Consider the following 22190-nt stretch of genomic DNA (forward strand, 5'->3'; position numbering starts at 1 on the left):
TATATTTATTTTAATATAAATCACCTGTTATCGTAACTAGCTTTATGAAAATACATGTTGGGTTCTTGGCTTATGCTAGATAAATCAAATATTCATGAATATCATTATTATACTTGCATGTGATACCAACATATTGCTTCTGTTCTGTGTTAGGAGAAAGAACTTCCAAAAAGAGAGAGTAGCTAGAAAGAATTTACAACAGGGAGGTGTGCAAGCTGGGTCCCAATGCCAGATTTGTCTTCATCCAGATCCCTGACCTCAGGCGAGACACCGTCTCTCCATATCTGGCTGTATAGGCTGTGTTTTACTATAAAAACCTTCTTAACTCCTCTGAGCCTCAAGTGTCTCACTAGAGAAATGAACATAAAAATCCTTGTTGCACCTATTTCACAAAGTTGCCCTGTAATTTTGAAAATTGGGACTCATACCCCTGGTGATGTGGTGGGTGCTCTTAGGTGGTTCAAAAACTGTATTTAATTTCCAGGTTATATTTATTTGGATGTGTACTTGGAAGGAAAAAGTATAACTAGCATATTAAAGTTGTAATTTTATGGATAATATTACTTTAAGATGAGATTAATTTCAAAAGTAAATTAAGTTTAAATGGAAAATATTAAGTAAGTGATAATATAGGTAATACATAAATATGGTACAATTATGAATGTGGTAGATAAAACTGAAGTTTGGGAAAGTCTTGTGAGAATCAGTTGTGATAATATGTGAATGTTCTTTTCAAAGTTAACAGTGTCAACCATGGTAAGATAGTATTAGTATTAAATAAATGTAAATGAAATAAAGTATTATAATGATTATTCTGGTAAGAGTTATCTTTTCTTTTTCTCTTTTTTTTTTTTTTTTTGAGTGCCTACTACGTTCTTGGCACTCAATAAAGATGAGGCATTTTACACGTAAGCAAAATCCCTACAAACAAACCTGCTGGAAGCTGGGGCATATCACAGTAAACTGTTTCCCCACATCACACATCCAGGCCATAAATCCAGTTCTGCTGATGCTAGACCATGCTCTAGCAGAGTTACAACTTCAGAAATGACATGCAGAATTCAATAGGCATTTTTTGAAAACCAAAAGGCAAACCTTATAAGTGAGGAAGCCGCTCTTTCACATGTTCCTCATGTCCCACTATGCAGTATTGTGAAAAAATAGAATTAGAGCCTTATTGATCAATGCTGAATAATAAAAAACAGCATTGCTAAACTCAAATAATAACTGTGATATTGGGTCTTTCACAAAAAGGGCTCAAAGAATCTGTACCTCATAAAACCATATATTTTAATGGAAGTGTGTAGAATGAGTATAATCTGTATAAAAATGTGAGCATGTAGGAGATGTACGACCCTGGGGTGCTTGCCGTCTGCCTTGCTCCCCTTCACGTATTCCTTACCATACTATGTGCCATGGTTCAGACACCATATCTCCGTTCTAGTCTGTTCTCAGCTACTTACTGGTTTTTCTGCATTCACTTATCTATTTTCCCTTAATTTTCTCAGATTAATCAGAAATTCATCCTATCTGTTCTGAAAATAGACAGGTGTCTAACTACTGCTGGTTCTCTAGGCATATGTCTCTCTCACCCATTAGATTGTAAACTCCATGGGAAGTCAGAAACCATTCGGCTTTATACCCTGTCACATCCAACAGTACCTGGAATATAGCAGATTCTTCACAAATAGTGAATGAATGGATACTCTAGTGAATAGATATATTTATGCAGCACCTGTTACATGCCAATTACTATGTAAGGTTCATTGCTGCTCAAGTATTGAGCATAATAAAATAAATTTTAAAACTTTACAAACTTTAAAGGCCCTTGTAAATGTGGAGTGTTTCCAAAGCATTTTAAATTAATTTTTAAAAATCAGTTATTCACATGTAGTTTTAAATCAGAACCGTTAGATAAATTCTCAGTTGGAGATTTTATCAAGATTGTATTTACTATTCACAAAGATAGAATTTTACAGTGCTATGGTTACAAAATGTGCTTGTACAATACATGCACTGTTTCATATAGCTCCATGAAATGCTGGTTCTTTATAACATTGCCTGTGAACTACTTTCTGTGATGCCGTTGTATCTATGAAACAATCCAGAGTATTCTGTTAGTATACATAGCTTTTCCCATGATCTGAACACTTTTACATCCCTAATCCATGAGAACATAGGACATTATATGGCATTCTCCTGGACAACTGGCATTAGCCCACTATACTCTAAATATTCTGATTTCCTGTCCTGAATCGAGGGTGTTCTGTACCAAACATGGTTTCTTCCATAGAGGTCTCTGTTTTCGGTGAACAGTTTTGACATAATGGCTGACAAAATACGTACAAAGGCTAGTGATCAATGTGCTGAAAAGAAGCAAAGAAAGGGTTCCACAGCATTTTAGGGGTTCATCCAACAATCTGGTGGGGAGATAGTATAGAGGCAGCACTTTGAGGACAGAGACTGAAGTTGTTCAACATTTTATCCCCAGCGCTAAGCTTGATTTCTTGTCTAAAGTCACCACATAATAAATGTTTGATGAATGGATAAAGGGGAAAAAATAGCTATATAAGGTAGGAAGGGCTATTCAGTATAAAGAGTCTGAAGTCCTCTCTTTTTATAAACAGGACAGTCAAGGAAAGCTCTACCATATATATATGTTTGACTCAGATCTTTAAGGAAAGACAGATTATGATCTATAGAAAGGGGCAAGTAGGACAAAAGATGACAGTGACATGAGAAATGTAGGTCCGGGGAAATTCTGGGTTATCTAATTTTAATTATCACGATGCCTATGATTTCCTTGCTCCTTGATGTTTCTCTGAATCTTTTTCCAGTTCCTCTCCTTGCTATTATGATTCTTTCCTGCATTCAGGGCTCTTCCCAAGGGGGCTGACGTCAGCGAGGTCTCCATGCTCTGCTGGGGAGGAGCGAGTCTGCTAGGTGGGAGACAGCATCTTTCTCATCCTTCAGCAGATGCCCCAAAGCTGAGCCTGGAAGCATGCCCCAATTTGCCTGTTAAACACGAGTCAAGTGCCCTTCAGCAAAGATTCAGGCTTGGCTTCCTTCCCTTGGCTATTAAGCTGCATTCCCACAGAATTACAACATGTCTGAGGTTTCTAAAACCCTTTGTGTGTATCTCAGACAGTTATTGGGCTGGATCCAAATTTTGACCTTGGTTAAGCAGGCCTCAAATCCTTTCCAACCATGCCCCCGAAGGTCCAAGAACACATAATAAAGGAGGGGATAAGAATAACATCTATAGCTTAGTGACCACTTATTATGGACCACTCACTGTGCTAAACTTTTTGAATGCAGCATCTCCTTAACATAAGCCCTACCTGCTAGCTACAACAATTACTCCTATTACCTCTATTTTACAGATGAAATAAAGAAACTCATTCAAGTTACACAATCACTAAGTATTAAAGCCAGATTTGAGACTCCGGCAGTCAATTTCCAGAGTTTTCAAGGGCAAGGGCAAATGACACCAGAAACACATAAACAGGCCTAAAAAGGCAGCATGTAAACTGCCACCTGCCTACAGTGTACACACCCCAGAAGAAAGAGGGTAGTGGGTCATCTTCTTCATGCACTTGGGTAGCAAGTATGTGAGCCCAGGGAGCCTCTGTGAGATGTAACAGACGTTCTGACAATGACAGCACAGGAGGGTTTTCCGAGCTTGTGGTGTCAACGGAATCGGGAGAGGTGACTTTGGAAACAGAGCTTGCTCTCGGTGCAGGGAGCAAAGAGCAAGAAGACTTCCAGGACTCCTCCAGGTTCTCTCCTTAACCAGGATAGAGAGGGCCACAGGTTTCAGAGCACAGACTGTCCACCTCTAAAGACCGTGTAATCTGTTGTGTCAAGCTTGACCCTTTCGATGCTTTTTTTTTTAAACAGGAACCTAGTTCAGTGGAAAGGATGCTCATAGCGAGAAACATATGTGTGTGGTGTGTACATGATCACAGAGGAATTTAGAGAAAGAAGTCTGGTAAAAAAATGTCATCTAAGTGCAGAGGACAAAATTGCACGAAAACACCAGCATCAGGAAGCTTGTCATGAAGATGGGGAAACAGAGCAGGTTCCTGGGGCACGTTACCTAGGAAGGCATCCCAGCCAAATGGGCCAAAATCAGTGTAGTGATCAAGAGTTGCCAGTCCTAAAAAGCCCCTGGCCTGGGCCAAATAGAGCACACTGTTTTCCTCCGTCTTGCCCTCAGTGCCCTGCCCTCAGTCATTTCAAAATGAAATTACCTAAGATCAGATTGTTCGTGCTGTTTATGTGAACAGAGCCATGGGTTTTTGATCAAGTGTTACTTCTCCTGAGTCTTATAAACTAAAGCATGATTAGGTGAGTATTTGCTATGTGAGATAACTAAGGGGATCCATTTTATGTGAATGCACAAAAGATATGCAGAGAATATTTTCTTCATCCCAATCAGCCCAGCTCTACCTCAGTTCTTCCGCACCGACAAGTGGATTGGACATGAACCCATGGGGCCTACGTCACCTGGTATCAATGGAAACTTGTATATATATATACTTAAAGAACATGGACTTTACAAGTATATACATTTCTCCCATAGCTTCTCTATTATACCAACTGTGCAGTATAAAAAGTATAGGAAGATCACTGAAGTGCCAGTGGCCAAAATGAAATTCAATCCCTTTGTGATTTCTGACTGAGGCAAGAACCGTAAAAGGCATGTCAATGCACTTCCCACGTTCGCAGGAAGATTATGTCTTCTCCTCTTTCCAAAGAGCTGAGGCAGAAGGACCATGCTCCATTCATGCCCATCCAAAAGGATGAAGTTCAAGTTGTGTGAGGGTGCTACAAAGGGCAGCAAATTAGCAAAGTAGTCCAGGTTTCCAGAAAGAAATATGTCATCTACACTGAGCGAGAGTAGCGGGAGAAGGCTGATGGCACAACTGAGCGTGCACGCATTCACCCTAGCAAGGTGGTTGTCACTAAACTGGACAAAGACCAAAAAAAGATCCTTGAGCCTAAAGCCAAATCTTGCCAAGTAGGAAGGGAAAAGGGCAAATATAAGGGAGAAACAATTGAGAAGATGCAGAAATGATCTTATATACAACTTTCATTAAAAACTGTTAAAATGAAAAAATTTTTTAATTAAAAATATAGTAAGACATTCAACTTTTGTCTTTAATACTATCAATTTTTAAAACTATGACTCATAAAATAAGATTTAGACGGTAGAAAGGAAAACGTTTTATGAATCAAATAGACCCAAATATAGCATCATATTTTTAGAGTAGATCTGATCACTACGGCTGGTGGTTCTAACAGAATAGATTTTGTATATTAATTGTACAATGTAATTTTATTTGTTGTTTGCAAAGGGGAAAGTAGCCAAAATTCCCTTGACTTCTTTAGTAACATCTACATGTTTTGGCCATGTTTTAGAGATTACAGAAATGTTTTATGTGGCAAGTGATAGTTGTTCTTATATCCAATACATCTATGATGTTGAAAACATGCTGTTGGATGGCACATATTAGAAACCTTAAAGAAAAACAGATATTATCATACACTTGAAGTTGTATGACAACAATACCCTTGGCATCCCAGCCTATGAAACCTATGAAAAGATATTTTTAAAAAGGTGAAAATTGTGAAAAGGAAACTAATAAATAGTGACACATTCCTTTAAAATTAGCAATCTGAGACAATAATATAATTGTTATGCATCAGAGCTAAAAATATTTCCAAACTGATAAAGTATACTTGCACTTATAAAAGTAGGTTTAAAATTCCTTAGTTTTGTATCTCATATTTGATATCAAGGCAGATCAGGACACATGGTCATATCTATGTAAACTGAAACTTTATTCATATGTCTATAAATTTCCTTGTCCTAAAAGAAATCAAAATACACATTAGAACTATCTGGCAACCTTCAACACCTGTAAGCATCAGTATAGGTGGGCCATAGAGGGAACCATTTGCTCCAGTTCATTAAACACGGAGACGGGCCTTCTGACAACTGTATTAGACATGGTAGTGTGTGTTATGCTAAAAGAGAATTATTAAGCCAAAAAATAAAGCCTTCTAAGACAGAGCAGGGCCTGGAGAAAATGGGCTGAGGAATGTCTCTTCATAAAGACCCACGGGAATGGTATAAATGGGCTCCGTGCTACTTAATCATTGAAGCAATTATTTATGTTTATGTTTTGGTCCTTGATTCCATTCAGTCTAGCACCACCTTAATCCTAAAAAAGGGTGCTAAACTTGCGGGGTTCTCATTTTCCCTTTTCTCCGTCTTTCACCATAGGGTCCTCATCTCCCTTCTTCCTTCCATCCTGCCTCAACATTAGAGAAGACTCTCATACTGTTTAGGGCTGACCCCTCTGTGATGCTCTATACCAATTTATTTGCTCATTTATTCAGCCAGCCTGTATTTTGTGCCTATGTCCAAGCCACTCTCCAAGCACTAGGAGGGATACTCTAATGAATAAGAGAAGACCTCTGCTCAGAAGGAACCAACAGAAACAATAATGAAGCATCCAATTTGGGTCCAATTTGCACATCCAGGTTGGAAATGCTGGTATGCTGGGGAGATTGAGCATTGGGTGTGTATTGTTATGAGGTTGTAGTGGCCATCCTGAATAAAATATAAAGAGGGCTTTGGAAATGATGGTGAGCCCCTAGTGTGCTGAGTTTAAGACATTCAACCAAGAAAAAGGAACATTTTCTTAGACTGTGATCTGATTTGACAGAAAATATGTTCTGAATTTTGAAAGCGGGAAAGAATATGGTCTCTAATTAATTGTTTTGAGATATAAGAGATGCTTTGAAGGTCACTCAGTTGTTCTCTGTACTATTTTCTCTCTCTTGCTCTCTCTCTCTCTTTTTTTTTTTTTTTTGTAGGGAGTGGGGCATGTTCCAAATTCTTTGACTATGATTTATGTGCCAGAGTAAGAAAAGAGGTGCACCTCTCCCCACTCCTCCCCAACTCCTCACCCCCACCCCTGTTCCAAGTGAGGGAAGCACCTTAGCAAGGGTGTCAGGGTCAACATTTGAGACTATGAGTATGAATAGTTTTCCCTGGCAGACAAATGTAAGATTAATGGAAGCGGATCAAAGAATAGCACCCATGGTGGTCCCAGGAAGATTGGAAAGGCTGTCTCAGAGAGTGCACATCACTTGGAATTCTGCCATAGGGAGGGAGGAGTTGAGGGGTAGGCATCCCAGCTATTTTTTCAAGTGAGGGCTTAGAGTCCAGCATCATTTTAATGTCCATTGCTGTTATTAACTGCATTTCTTAATTGTTCCCCTCCAGCCTGCTATGGCATGAATAAAATGAGGCCCAAGAGCTGAAACAATGCAAAAATAAATAAAGGTTATAAAGTAAGAATAAACAACATGCTATAGAAGCTATTATCTTTCCAGCATTTTCAATTTCTCTCTCCTAAAGTCCCCCTAAAACTCCATTAGTGGTTTCCTATAAGAAAACTAACTTTTCAAAAGCATGTGTATTCCCAGCTAGATTAGAACTGATTTTCACATTTGTTTTGATTTCATAGTTATGATCAGGAGTTAGAAATTTCCCTTCAGCATTAGACTTCTTCCATCAATAGTCCAAAGAGTCTATCTCTCCTTCTGATCATTGCCAACTTTCCTCAAAAAAAAAAAAAAAAAAGACTTCTATCTCTTCACTATCCACTTTTTCCTTAACCTCTTGCAATCTGAGTTCTTGGTACCATTGCTCTTTCAGAGTTGCCTCTAACACCTTTTCTCAGATCCTTGTCCTTTCTCAGATCTCCCATGTCTTTTATAATAATTGTTACTGTTTTTCATACTATATGCCATACTAGTTAAAATGCTTCTGTTTTGGGGAGCATCCCCTCTTTGTGCTTCTAGGTTGATATATGCCATTTTAAATTGTCAAAATAACCCTTTGTTATCCTCTCTCATTATACAAAAAACTCACATACAAAGAGGTTGCACAATTCATCAGTAATGCTGGACCCAGGATTGGAGTGCAGATTTGTCTAACTCTAGACCCTTAACTCTCTCCACTCTTCCACTGCGCCTGAACTGGAATGCTATGTAGTTCACAACAGTTTCATCGGAACTACTAGAAGAAATGGCTTGGCCAGGTCAAACTTACACAGAGAAAGATTTGTGTCTGGCAAAACAGATGGTGAACTTTGCCGGTTCTCCCTGGGAGGAGGGACCCATCTGCCCATCTGGTTCAGAAGCCTTCAGGGGCCCCACCCTACACAGGACGTTGCAGTAGGGATTCCCCTAGTCTGTCTGGAAGAAGGGTCCTGTTGGCTTGCTCCTCAGGTCTTTAAGAGGCCTATGGAAAAAAATTCCTAGGACTTGAATCTAAATAAGCAAAGTCAGATGGTGGAGCCTGTCTTGGGAGGGTCATGGTTCTGTCCTAGGCTTGATCTGGGTCTTTGTCCTAGTTGCCTCAAATGAGAATAATCCTCTAGCCACATCACAATTCCTTAAAACTCTGACTGATGTGTCAGCATGCTTGGTGTCTCTGATACGCTGTAGCAGCCCAAGTATCTACTTTCAATCATCTACCTCTTCCTCCCCAGCCATAAGGCCCCCTGTCAAGCTGTCCCCTTCTGTGGTCTTACCTGTCATTAGGTTCCTGCCCTAGACTCTGGGGTACATCCCTTCCCTTCCCTTCTGACCTCTTCCCTGTCTTCTCTCCCTGCCCTTATTTCTTAACATAGGTACTTCTCAAGGTGCAGGTGGTTCCATTCTCTTCCTGCCTTTCTTCTAGTTACCTTCTCCGATGGGCATGTACGTTCCCAAATCTTCTATACCTCCTCTGTGTGAATGGCTCCTAATCTTTCTCTTGAGCATCTGTCCTGCGTTCCATAGCAGCAGAGGAATCTCTCTGCAGGTTTTTTAGGCACAAAATAGATTTTCTCGTTTGTTGCCCAGCAGCCAGCACACACTGGGAATGCAGCTCAGTGTTGAGTACATGTTTTTTAGAATAAAAAAATGAATGAGTCTCAATGAGCATGTCCATTTCCAAAGCTTCAATACCTCCTCCATGTCAATTTGTTGAACAAATAAATGAATGAGTTTAAAACAAAACTTATTTTTTCCACCTTTATTCAACTCTCTCCCTGCTGTTGCCCTAAAACAGGTTTTAGAATCAGACTGAATTATTTTGAAACTTTGTTCAATGTACTAATAGGATGAAGCCTCAGACAAATTACTTAGCTTTCCTGAGCCATCTCCTTAGGGGGAAAGAAAAATCACAGAGAATAATGATCACCCTACTTGTTTATTATGAAGATTAAATAATATGTGTAAAATTTCTCAGTGCCAGCCATATTCATGCTTATCAGCTCTAATCCTTAATTCTCCTAAAGGTTCATTAAGTATCTCATTTAAACCTCACAAATACCTCATGAGATACTTTTATAGCTCTACTTTATAAATGAGGTGATGAGGAAACAGAGGGACAGACTGTGACTTACTTGCACAAGGTCAGACCAAAACCAAGTCCTAGGCAGTATTCCTCTAAGGTCCATACAATAAACCACCTTACTCTTAGATTACAAGGTCACTAAGAGGCCGGATTCAGACCTTATAAAAATTGATACATCAAATGGCTCCAAATAAAATGAGTCTTTAGAAGGTGATCACTAAATACTGAAGAAATAAACAAATATGTTTACCTTTTGAAATCTGACCTCCCAGTTTGATGGTAAGCTATTTCCGGGGAAAGTTTGTGAGTACTCCCACAATGCTAAGTGCAAAATACTAAAAAAAAAAAAAAAAAAAAAAAACTTGACTTAAAAATTATGGTGTAATAAAGCAAATATACTTGGTGATGCTTTTCCAAAAACATGAGGGGTTGGGTGTTGCAGGAAAGAGGAATTTTAAGATAAGGAGAAATGAGAAAGAGAAGTAATTCAGAGCAAATATGCTTTAGTGAAAGTTGTATGAGTCAACATCCCAGAAACCAAGTCACAATTTCTTCATCAGAGGAGGGAATACATGATTGAGAAATTTGTCGTGCTAATTGGGGTTGAGGCAGTTGCGCTTGATGAAAAGGAAATCATCAGAAATGGTTTGATGTTTTCTATAAGAAGTTAGAAAATGCATTATAATTCCAGTTGTGGATAGAAATTTAACGCATTTTAAACAGGGTGGAAAGGGTGAATAATTGTTTTGTCAGTTGGTAGAGTGGATTTTCGTCATCTCAATAACTATAAACCTAATTGAAGGAGAGCAGAAAGGCATATCAGAAATTGGGGGATGCAAAATCAAATGTAGGAAAGCAGATTGACTGCTTATATGAGAAATTAATATTGCAAATTGCCTAGACAGAGTTTTAGATCAAATGAGGAACAAAAATAATAATTAGAAGAGAGGTACCTGACTCCAAAAGCAAGAATAAAGAACTGCTTAAATACAGCAGGTTGTTGAAAAGCTTTAAAAAAAAAAATCCTGAAGTGAACTATTTTTTTTTTCTGAAAATGATAAGAACACACATAATTGCTTAATTAGAATTCTATTACTTAATTACAGTTACATCCTTGCAGTGATAGATATGGTATAACCTGTAGAGTTTGGTTATGATAGGAGACTAAAAATAAGGGGGGGTGTGGAATTTCTAAGTGAAAATACTAGGATTTGCTTTCTGTGGCAAGGGATAGTAATAAATGTGAAAGACATGTTTTATGGGCCCTGCAAAAGCTCACAACTCTACTTAGAAGTAAAGTTTCTAGAGGAATAACTGAACTGTGACCTTTTTCCAACAGCTCGTGATAAACTTTTCTGTTAGATGATGACAGACAAGAAACTCAAGGTTAATTTGAGAGATGCTTGTGGAATCAGATGATCATTAAAGTTCTGGTAAGAATAAAAGAAGAGAAAAATGACATGAAAGATTGTGACATTTAAAAAACTGGCAATGGGAAAATGCCTTTTCCCATTCTAAGTTTATCTGTAAATGAAAATTAGGGGAAAGAAGTACTGAGTAATGTTGCGCTTGCTTCTACCAACATGGTTATTATTTTGGTAAACTGAAGATTGTATTGGGTGTATCAAGGATACCCAACTTATTAGAGACATCTTTGCAAATAATAGTAATAACAATTTGGGGAAAGTCACTTAATCTAACTATGCCTTAGTTTCCTCACTTGTGTCATTAGGTTTTTGTTTTTTTTTTTTCTAACCACTATGATATATGCTGCTATATTTTCTTCTGATGTTAACACTTGATATTTATAGGATAACATGACTACCTAAGAAGGAAGTTATAGGTAAATTAAATCAGGGTGTTGCAAGGATCCAATATGCTTAGGCATTTGAGAATTTAGCTCTTGGATCTGTCCTTCAAATGGTGTGATATTAGGTTGACACATATGCTATATACATGGGTTTTAGGATGCTACTGGAACAATAGAAATTCTGATGAATGGGGTCAGATATAGTATGTCAAAAGCTTGAGTTTACTCAAGTGATTATGAGATTAACTCTCAGAAATCATGACCTTGACTTCTGCAATGCAATCAAGAAGGTCCAAAATGGTCATTTGGAAAGTGCTTAAGAAATAGGAAGAGTGGAGAGAAGAGTCTGAAATTTGAAATTAAGCCACAAGCTTAAGGAAAATTTTTTTTCATGATAATTTTACTGTGCATTAACACCTGCTTTAAGTAGACTTTCATAAGTTTATATAGAGTTGACCTGGAGGATCTAAAAACCACTTCAATTTAGTTACAGTCTGCCAGGTCTGCCATGCACATTATAGATTAGAGTGTATTTAAATGCCATGAAAATGTACTGTTGCATAAGATAAGCTTAGCTCCTTCTTTGCTCCGAGGCAATTTTATCTCATTGATTAGTCAGACACAAGCCAGGTGTTATCAAACAGAACTATGACATCTTAGATACCTGCAGTGCTCACTGGTTCCAGGAAGTTAGGAAGGAATCAATAATAAGATGGAAGCTGGTAGAAGGAGCTATAATGTGAAAGAGTCTGGAGCAAGAATCATAAGACCTATTTCTCTACCCAGCTCTACTAATGGTTAACAGAGAGGTCAAAACATGCCTCTTCAGTTCTCCCTTCATTTTGAAGAGAATGAAGTGATACCATCTTTTCTTTTTCTTTAAAATTGTATAGCCTTATGGAAAAGGCTGGGAACGTGAACAGCTACAGTTTAATGGACTCAATGTATTTCATCCAGATTTGGGAAATTCATCAACTAGGTGGCACAGAAAATACAGACAACCACACATGCACTATATTGGATATGGGATCTCAGGACCAAAAAATAAAATTAAATTAAAAATAACATCTCAGGATTATGGACGGGAAAGTGGGAGTAAACATCGTCCCCAACCTCTTCCTCAGATACGGTTTTGGCGTCCTGGAAAATTCCATGGAAAGCTAGATTAAATCATGTCTCTTAATTTTTCTTTTCTTTAAAGCCCCATAGAGATCCCCTGTATTTAAATTGCAATTATGTTTTTGTTTAAAGATCTCGCCACCATTCAGAATTTTCTTCTTTGAATCATCATGTACCTTCTTATAGTTGCTCTTATATTTGAATTTTGTATATGTTATTTTTCCCACTAAGAAAGAGGATTATCAAAAATAAGTTCTCCCTCTCCCTCTCTCAATCTCTTTCTCCTTCCTTCCTTCTTTCCTTCCCTCCTAATAAAATTATTGGAGGTTCAGATACACTCTGTATTCTTAACAGAATGAAAGGGAACATGGATTCCGGCAAAGAGGGAAGCAGACTATAATAACCCTGACGCAGGAGAAAGCACTTTTTGAATCTCGTCCATCTCTTCTGCTGACACTTTCACCTCCTCCCACACTTACTCACTGCTTAGCATGTGTGATCATAGTACCAACTGCAGAGATAGTTCCTCTCTGATTTCTCTTCTTTAATGCATTTCAGCCCTAGAGCCGGGAGGGAGAGATTGGTATGAGTATTTTTCCTTCCAAAGAACCGAAGACATACTTGGCCTCTGGTATCTCCCTGCTCCATGTTAAAAATTTCCAGGCTAAAACTTTCCTCGGAGCCAATCCCTAAAAATATCATTCTTAAAATAATATCACTCTACTCTCTGGCAGAGATCACTCATCTGTTCACAAGCACCATCCCTCTCCTAGACTCAAATTGTTATTTAAAAATAAACTACAGGCATAGACATATATACACTACCAAAGGTAAAATAGATAGCTAGTGGGAAGCAACCGCATAGCACAGGGAGATCAGCTCGGTGCTTTGTGACCACCTAGAGGGGTGGGATAGGGAGGGTGGGAGGGAGGGAGATGCAAGAGGGAAGAGATATGGGAACATATGCATATGTATAACTGATTCACTTTGTTATAAAGCAGAAACTAACACACCATTGTAAAGCAATTATACTCCAATAAAGATGTTTAAAAAATAAATAAATAAATAAAATAAACTACAAGGCAATGACATGCAGAACCCATCCACCTACCTTTGCTAGAAATCAAGGAGGTACATAGCAGTGGAAGCATATCTCATGTTTTGAAGTTTTTAAAACACTGAGTGTTTTCATCATATGCCCTATTACTGGACTGTGGGACTGGCTACGGGTTTAGAGCGATGAAGCTTGTTTGATTGAAAACCATAAAACTTAATGAGAATGCTGGCCTCCCAGCATCAAAGCAGGTGGTTGCCTCAGAAAGACTTCAAGGGCCTGGGCAGAGAAAGGCTCTTAAATTTGTGCTGCTTCTTGATAATCTGATTCTGGAGGCTTTGCCAAACTTTCCTTAAGGGCAAGGTGAGAAGAAAGAAAGAAAAAATAATAAACTAAGCAGGAAGATAGGAATCTCTTTCAACCCACATTTTGTCTTAGATTTTAGGAGCATTTTGTTTGTTGTTTTGTTCTGTTTTTGATCAGGGAGGTGGAAAAAATCTTATCTTATCTTTTGAGGATAATGAAGGTCACTCAGAGTGATATGTTAGAACCTTTTTGGCTAGAGGACTTTTGAGAATAGGACTTTCAGATAGCTTTGTAAAAAATGCTGTGTTTGCAACCACTACCATAGGAAGGGTGTACCTCAGGACTTAAACATTGTAGGAAAGGACCTTAAAGTACATAAAACTTAATCCCCTCACTTGACAGATGAAAAACCTGGTGCTCAGAGAGGTTAAGTAAAATGCATTGGGTTACACTTCACACGTGCTGGCCAACTTTCAGAGTTATGCAGTCCAAACAATCAAAAAGTGCATCCCGGGAAGCCCATTTTCTTACTTCCTTCATGCTTCCCACTGCTCTTGTTCCCCATTCCTTTGAGCTCTGATCTGAAGAAAAAGATCTGGTTTGATTGCTTTGTTTTGGTTGAAATATATAGATTTGTCTTGTCTTGATATTTTTTATTCTTTCTTCCCCAAAACTCATCAAGTCACCTTGATTCTACCTTTGAGGTCCCTCTGGATTGTTTGTTATTCCCCATTCTTCCCTTGCTAGATCAACCCTTAACATCTCTCCCTTGGTCTGTTTCAGTTTTCTCCTTTTTAAACTGGAGGCTTAGGGTCTTTTGATCCTTCATGTTAAATCCTGGCCCTATCACAGACCTTTCTAGAAGTATCCATAGCACCCTATAACAAATAGCAGTCTTTGTTAAAGTCCTTATATCATTTGCATCTGTATTACCTTAAATTTTTGTTAAAAATTCAGGTCCACTGCTAAATCAGAAGCTATGGGGAGAGGGATCTGCAGTTTAATAAACTCTCAGATGATTTTTTAATACACAAAACTTTCAACCATTGGGGCAGTCATATCCTGTCATCATTTTATCCATTTTCAACATCATTTCCTCCAATTTTTATCCAGCATCAGTGTTCACCTCCCTTCTGTACATCCTTTCCCTAGTCACACTGACTGACCCCAGACGTTCCCCCAAGCATGGTTGTGTATTATTCTTTTACAACCGTGCCCTTTCTCCAACTTTTCCTCTCAAACTTTGTAGCTCACATCCTATTCACTTGGAGATACACTATTTTCCTTTCAATGCTAAGCTCAAATAGTATCTCCTTGGGAAAGTCTGTTTTTTTACATTTCTTGACCCCCCCTCCCTACACTGTGTTGCCCTAGAATGCAGCACAAACCTTTGTTGTAGAACTTATCTCACTTAAGTGCAATTATAATGAATCTACTCAAGGGTTATAGAGCACCAACTATGCCTCAGGTTCTAGCACTAAAGAAATAGTCACAATCCCTGCTAGCAAAAAAGTCTCCCCTAGCTTTTCTCAACCAAAGTCCTCATCTGAACCACAGAACATAGAAAATCAGTTGAGTAACTATTTTCTCAGTTCTCCCAATGATGATATATAACTAGCACTATTACATACAATGGATGTCTTAGGGCATTAGGGCTTAATCTTCCTGAGAAACCCTAGTTGATCAAACACTGATACAATTATAGTAGCAATACTATGATAGAGATAAGCCCAAGGTAAGGTGGAAAAGCAGAATCAGGTGACCTAATTACCTATGTGTTTGTTTCATCTGTACCATGTCTTATTCTTTTTCTGTCCTCACTTGGCATCTTGCACAGGCTCATTTCATGGAGGTCATTTGATACATTTTGTTGTTGTTGAATTAAAAGCACTGAAATTCATTTTGGTTATGGTTATGTGTCTTCAGAATCCAGCCAAGGCAATGAAAATCATCCATATTTGTAAATCCAGCATCTAATCAGTGCTAGAGACATAGCTAGCACTCAGTGAGGGCTTGGTGAATAAATGTACAAATTTTGAAGGATTGTTACTCAAGAATCATAAGTACTACAGTACTTAAAGAAAAACTAATATGAATGTAAAAAACCTTTCCTATTACTTAAACTACACTTCTGTATATTCCACTTCAAATTTAATTGCTTCCTGCGTTATGTGTATTTTCAAGACAGAAAGAAAGAGTTGCATTAAAAGTGCAAGTAAAGTTGTATGAAGTGAAAAAAGGCTGCATTTCCCTGGTTGGGGGATTAAAGTAAGTGGTGGTATTTTCAGTGTAATTCTAATCTAATAAAGCCAAAGAAATTTAGTTTGAATATATTTTCAAGAACAAATAGCCTCTAATTACAAATTGCATTTAGAGGAAGATAGTGAGGAAAGATATAAAGTGCCATAAAAATCTGGTGTCCTAAAGAAATTTTGAGGGGTCTGTTGTACTTCCCTCTCTCTCTGCAGCCACTTCACTTCAGACAAAGTTATCTTTTTATAAGCATCACATAAGCACACACTTCACACTCTTCCTGGGATTAATGGTTTTCCCTTTACGTCACTTAAAGGCATCTCTGTTCATTTAATCACCAAGAAAATTTCAGGCTGAGTGGCTTCAGTTTAGAGAGGTGTCATACTTCTTAGCTGCCTCTAGGGGCTCTTATTAAAATTCATGTTGCAGAAGGAGCATTTCCCTAAATGGTTCCTTAATGCCTCAAATCCCCAACTGTCTAATTTATATCCAAGGAAGAGTTTACTTCCTTTAGGGCATAACCCATTATGTTACAAAGTTGTTAAAATGTAAATAAATACACAGAAATCTGTTTAAGTTAGCAAATTGTGGTAAGGTAAAATAATCCTGAATAAACCATGGCATGAAAAAATGTGAAGAGTATATATGGAAAATTCAGCATAAGAATATTACCCTGCAAAAATAATAATTAACCCAAGTAAACCTGCACACAGTGACTTTCAGCACTTTTGCAAGTGAACAATTTTTGCTATGAAAGCAGTACTCAAAATCAAATAGAGGTTACGAGACCTAGTTTAAGATTGTTATTAAAACACAGAGGCATTTTACTTTAATGGTCATGGGCTTAGTTCCAACTCTTCCGTTAGCAAAAGCTTATTGCTTGGATAGTAAGTACAACTCATCCCAAGACTGTATTTGCCTCTAAATTTAGACTGTTGGGGGACTGGCTCAGCGTGGATCCTGGTGATTTATTTGCCCTCAGTGTAACTGGATGTGAAGATCCTGATGTCCATCTTCCGAAAAAGGCTGAGCCCACGCAGGGGCTCGGGGAGAACTGAGCCTGGGAGGGTTTTCCCAGGGTCTTGGCACTTTGAGATGCTTAGGCTCTGGCTGTAAGCCTCAGGGTCACTACTGAGCTACTAAATTATACACTGTTTTATATTTTAATATGTCTAAAATACAGATCTTAGTTGCAGCTGAGGTGCATTCTAGCCTAGGTTAATTGGCAGTGTTTAATGCCAATCATATCATAATTGTACATCTTACGGTCAATGATGTCAACAAAACATGGTGGCTGACGTGCTCTAGCTCAGTGATTTTCAAACTTTAATTTGCATATGAAATCACCCGGGGATCTTATTAAAATATAAATTCTGATTTAGTAGATCTGGGAAGGATCATGAGGTTTTTCATCTAACAAGCTCCCAGGTGATATTTATGCCGCTGCTTCACAGGCCACGCCTTGAATAGTAAATCCTTAAATGGGCTAAGAATTGCTTCCTTTTAAACTACCTAAAACCTACAGCTTTAAGTCGAATGCCACTGTTTACAAATTGTTCTATATAAACACTATGTAATTTTATATAAATGTGTTGATTAATCCATGATAAATCAAATAATTATTAAATAATAGCAAAAGGTAATGTTAAGGAAGGATTGATTTCAATCGTTGGTGATCATACCTTTCAGTCTGGCGACCTTATAGAAGAAAATGTTAACAAAAAGGTCAATTTACTCTTTCAAACAAGCACTGAAGTCTTACATGTGAGACTCTGCTTTGTCTACAGGTGGTGAGTGCAGGGAAGGAATACATTGACTGAGTTTGAAAAATAATGTTATGTGAAATCTGATGATGACGATAAAATCCTTAAAAAGTAAAAACAAAAAACTATTTGCATTTGAACTATAAAAATTAAGTGACTATTCCCAGCTATTAAAAAGATATCAGTGTTTTTCTAAAAATGCTGAGTTTCTCAGTCGTCTTTACTAATTTTTGATACATTGGAAGGTGGCTATTATAATTCAGGTGAACAAAAGAGGAATGCACACTGGCTAGAGTCAATAAACAGAGGTTTTCTTCTGGATTCTTCTACATATGAGTGATGTGGCCTTGATGATGTTATAAATAACTTGTGGCCTCCAAGTCAATTCAATTTCCTCACAAAGCTGTTAGGACAGTTAAATGAAATAACTTTTAAAATGAGATAATATGTGCAAAATCTCATAGACTCATCTGCAACCTGGACAGTCTTCATACTTCACAGGGTCCAGTGCAAAATAAAAATGAAGGGCTCCTTGTTCAAAAGTTATTAAGAATTTCAAGATGGCAAGAGGAAGATATTAAACCAAGAGCAGGGTCCTTCTGCGTGTGAGGGCCCTGTGTGACTACATAGGTTACATGTCTGTGAAATATATATGTATAGGCCACATTCCTATCTGCAGTGTATTTGTAGTTAACACACACCATTTATTGAAATATTACAGTATAACAGGTACTATGCTGAGTGCTTCAATTACATAGTTTCACTTAATCCTTTAGAGTGAAGGAAAAATGAAGCAAAAAACATTAAATTACTTTTCTCAGGTCACACAATTACTAAGTCTACGGAGCCAGGATTTGAACCCAGGTCTGTCTGATTCTAAAGCAATTTGTCTTAACTAATTTAATGGAATACCAATCTATAACTGGTTACTGTCATCACATTTGATTCAAATTTAGAAACTTAAGTTCAGAAAAATATATATGTTTGATGGACAATTCATTTATCATGACCTGGATTAGATAATCTATGTCAACCTAATTATCATATCCTGGTACTTCACATAGTAGATAGTCATATCATACATGTGGAACTAAACTGAACACTCAGAGTCACCAATTTCTCTGTGTGCAGAATATTTACTCAACAAAGATAAAAATCTCATTTTCCTATTATTTAAAATCACATGCTTCTGAATGATAACAGAATTATTTTCATTTTAAAGCAATTAATTTGTTTTAAATGTGTTTCAATAGTGATAATTCTCCTGAAAAAAGGCCAATTATGGTGTACAGGAATAATTTTCTTCCAAAAACAGCACTTGATCCAAAGAACTAAGATGAGAGTATATCGTCTCATAACAGAAATTAACATGAAGACCAAAATATTCACTTTGTTTTGGATAGATATCAGATTTTTAAAATATGGCTCAAACTCAGTAAAGTACGAGCATGCATTTCTATGGAGCTTTTCTTCTTCTTTGTAATGTGTTTTCGAATCCTTCATATCATTTTATCTTTCCTATTCTTTTCAAATTCTGAGAGCAGAACTAATTCATTGTGCTTTAATCCCATGTAATATCATGCCCATTATAGAGCTGAGCAAAGAGAGAGAGAGAGGATAACTCAGATTACTTTGTCACCTTCTCTTTGAAGGTATTATAGATTTCCTCTGGCAGAACTAATGAGAGCTTCTGCTGTATTTTTAGAGTAATTTTCAATACCTCATTTAAAGAACCTGTATTTTAATTTTCTGTTTCTTTGTCAGGCTCTCCTTCCAGATTCTTAGGTGTGTTATTTATCTGTGTGTCCCCAGTGTGTCGTACAGAGTCTAGCACATAGTAGGTATTGATTAATGTTGACTCATTGAATGCACACATGCCTAAGTGAATGGAACAATTTAAACAGGGTACTCTAGTGGGTGCTGAAATTAAGAGGAAATGTTAAGTCTTAGACATTACTGCTTTCTGCTGGGCTAGAAAATGTCATATTCTATAATATGTATCAATTCCTTAAAATGTCATTGAACCCCCTACCAAACCATGTTATGCTAGCTTGATATCTGAAAGCACTACAATGCATTATGTCAACTGCTGATATAGTTCCAGGCTATGGGGCATCTGCCGAATATGATGGGAAATAAAAATCTGTGGGTCCCCTGGAAGGGAGGTTGCTATGTTCAAAAAGCTGAATTCCAGACAAGAACTCACCAGATATTTTGGAGACTAAAGACCTGAGTTCCACTTCCTTGGGGACCTGAGCAGATGGGACTTCCTGAACCCAATCTCGAAGAGGAGTGGCTATGGCAAAATGCCTGGCTTCTGCCCTAATTGCTTATTTCCCTTGTCCCCAGGGCTACAAGGCACAGAAGGAAACTTACTCTTAGCAATCTATGAAGCCAATACTTTATAGAAATCTAGAAAGTACTTCCAAATGTGTTTTTTTGTGTATCCCTGTTCATACGGTTGGCTACAGAGTACAGAAATTTATGACAAGCATTATTATCTTATTTACACCCTTAGAGGAGGAAGGGATGCAGACTTACAGAGCAGAGAGGCAGTTCACAGAGGTGACATCCCAGTACCAGTTAGAACCGTAGGAGAAAAATCCCCACTGGAAGCTCACGTGTAACTGGGCATCCACGAAATATTTCCTGTTCTTTCCCCTCCCACTTAGACACCCCCTTCTGCAACATCCTAGTAATCTAGGCTGCATTTTTGTGTTCTCTTTCTCCTCAAGGTTCCTATAAAGTTCATTTCATTTAATTATACCTTAATAAAAATATTGAGAACAAGGAAATAGAAGCAAGATTATATTATGAGTAAAGGAAGCAACATAGAGTAGCTGTTAAAGGCAAGAGTTCTGTGGTCAGATTAGTTAAGATTCAGATCTTGGCTCTGCTACTTAGTGCTTGTTTTCTCCTAGTCAGTTACCTAACTTCTCCTGTCTCCATGTCATTTGTCAAATAGGGATACTGCTAGTATGTAACTTGTGAGATGCTCAGAGAGTTACTTTTGAACATACAAAGCACTGGAAAAAAATGACAGTGCACCCCTCTAGGCAATTTAATAATAAAAGCAAAACCTAAGATAAAATGCCATAAGTCCACCACACACACGCAAAAAAATAGTGTTTTTCTTCCATGATTACCTTCTGCTATGTTTGAAATACTGAATATCTAATTATTTCACAAAGTTTCATTAATTTATTTTTTAGGAGTAAATTGTTATGTTTGCTGTGCTGCTGCTGATTGTGCCCTAAGTACAATGGGGTAACTCACTGGGTGTTGTAGAAATTACATGAGACATAGGAAGTGCTTAATATGTTATTATTACTATTCTGGAATATACCAACTCTTCTTACCCTTTTATAATAGCTCTGACTTTTAGCATCCCTTTGTATAATGCCTTGTATAATCCTAGCCACAATTAGGTACCACCGAGTTTATATCACTAGAGTATGTTTAGATGAGCTCATTCAGGCAATGTGCTCAAACTAGGAAAAGTACTCAACTTAGGTTATTACTATTATCTCACAGGGGTTCTTGAAAAGACATCCTTAAAAAGGAAAGGGGGATTTATGACTTAAAAGAAGCCATGGTCTGCTGTCTTGAAAATGAAAGGAGGCAAGGGTAATTGACCTCTGTTTGCATTTTAGTGCCGACAATTTATTACAGCAGAAGAGTTGAAACACATTTCAGTATTTCCAAGATCTGAAAGACATCAGGCAGGGCTTATAATAAATCAGGTTAATGGTACATAAGAATTTGTCAAATTCTTTGACATTCCCACAAACTCCATCTTGCTTTCTCGTTACAGTTTTAAAAGCAAACTGTCATCTTCTGTGGTTTTTTCTTTCAGGTGGAGAAACTTATTTTCTTTCTAGACTAGAATTTTTGCCCAACACTGTAAGTCAATTTGCCTCCTCTTCATCTAGGCTAAACTAAGCTCTCTTACAAGTCACTAAACCAAGACCCTACCTCTAGGAAGGCAGCCCAGAGCCAATGTGTGAGTCCTTGTGTTACAGGAATTCCTTTGTATTTTTGTACAGTCTGTTATTTGGGGGGGGGGGGGCATTAGTAACATCTATCTTAAAATGGTTAGTTAAGTTGAGGACATTTTGCCAAACATAATTAAGGTAGAATTTATTTTCCTTAGTTATGTAATAATATGGTGAGTAAAAATATGTGGATATGTATGGAAAATGGCTAGGAAGAAGTGAGATGGGAATGCAAACAGTAATTCTCTTTCCACAAGAATGAATGAGACATGTGGAAAGGTTAACATAAATGCATTGGAAAATGCTACTTATCAATATATAGACTGTGACAATGTAATAAGACAGGAAAGGCAGAAACTATCTACAGGTATCAGGGACCCCAACAAGGAAGAGTCTGGAGGAAATGAAAACCTGGGAGAAACGTGTTTAATCATGACTTTGGAACCCCCATGAGGACGTTCTCCCA

At 37.7% G+C, this 22190-nt stretch overlaps 1 protein-coding gene and 1 pseudogene across 17 annotated transcripts in view; one reads left to right on the plus strand and one right to left on the minus strand.

Moving 5' to 3' along the window:
• NRXN1 (neurexin 1) overlaps nucleotides 1–22190 on the minus strand; it is a 1118934-nt gene that overhangs the window by 659388 nt on the left and 437356 nt on the right. The gene's annotated exons all lie outside the window — the stretch shown is intronic.
• Nucleotides 4653–5080, plus strand: LOC133105263 (large ribosomal subunit protein uL24-like; annotated as a pseudogene).

This window comes from Eubalaena glacialis, chromosome 14 (genome assembly GCF_028564815.1).
Source record: "Eubalaena glacialis isolate mEubGla1 chromosome 14, mEubGla1.1.hap2.+ XY, whole genome shotgun sequence".
NCBI classification, from domain to species: Eukaryota; Metazoa; Chordata; class Mammalia; order Artiodactyla; family Balaenidae; genus Eubalaena; species Eubalaena glacialis.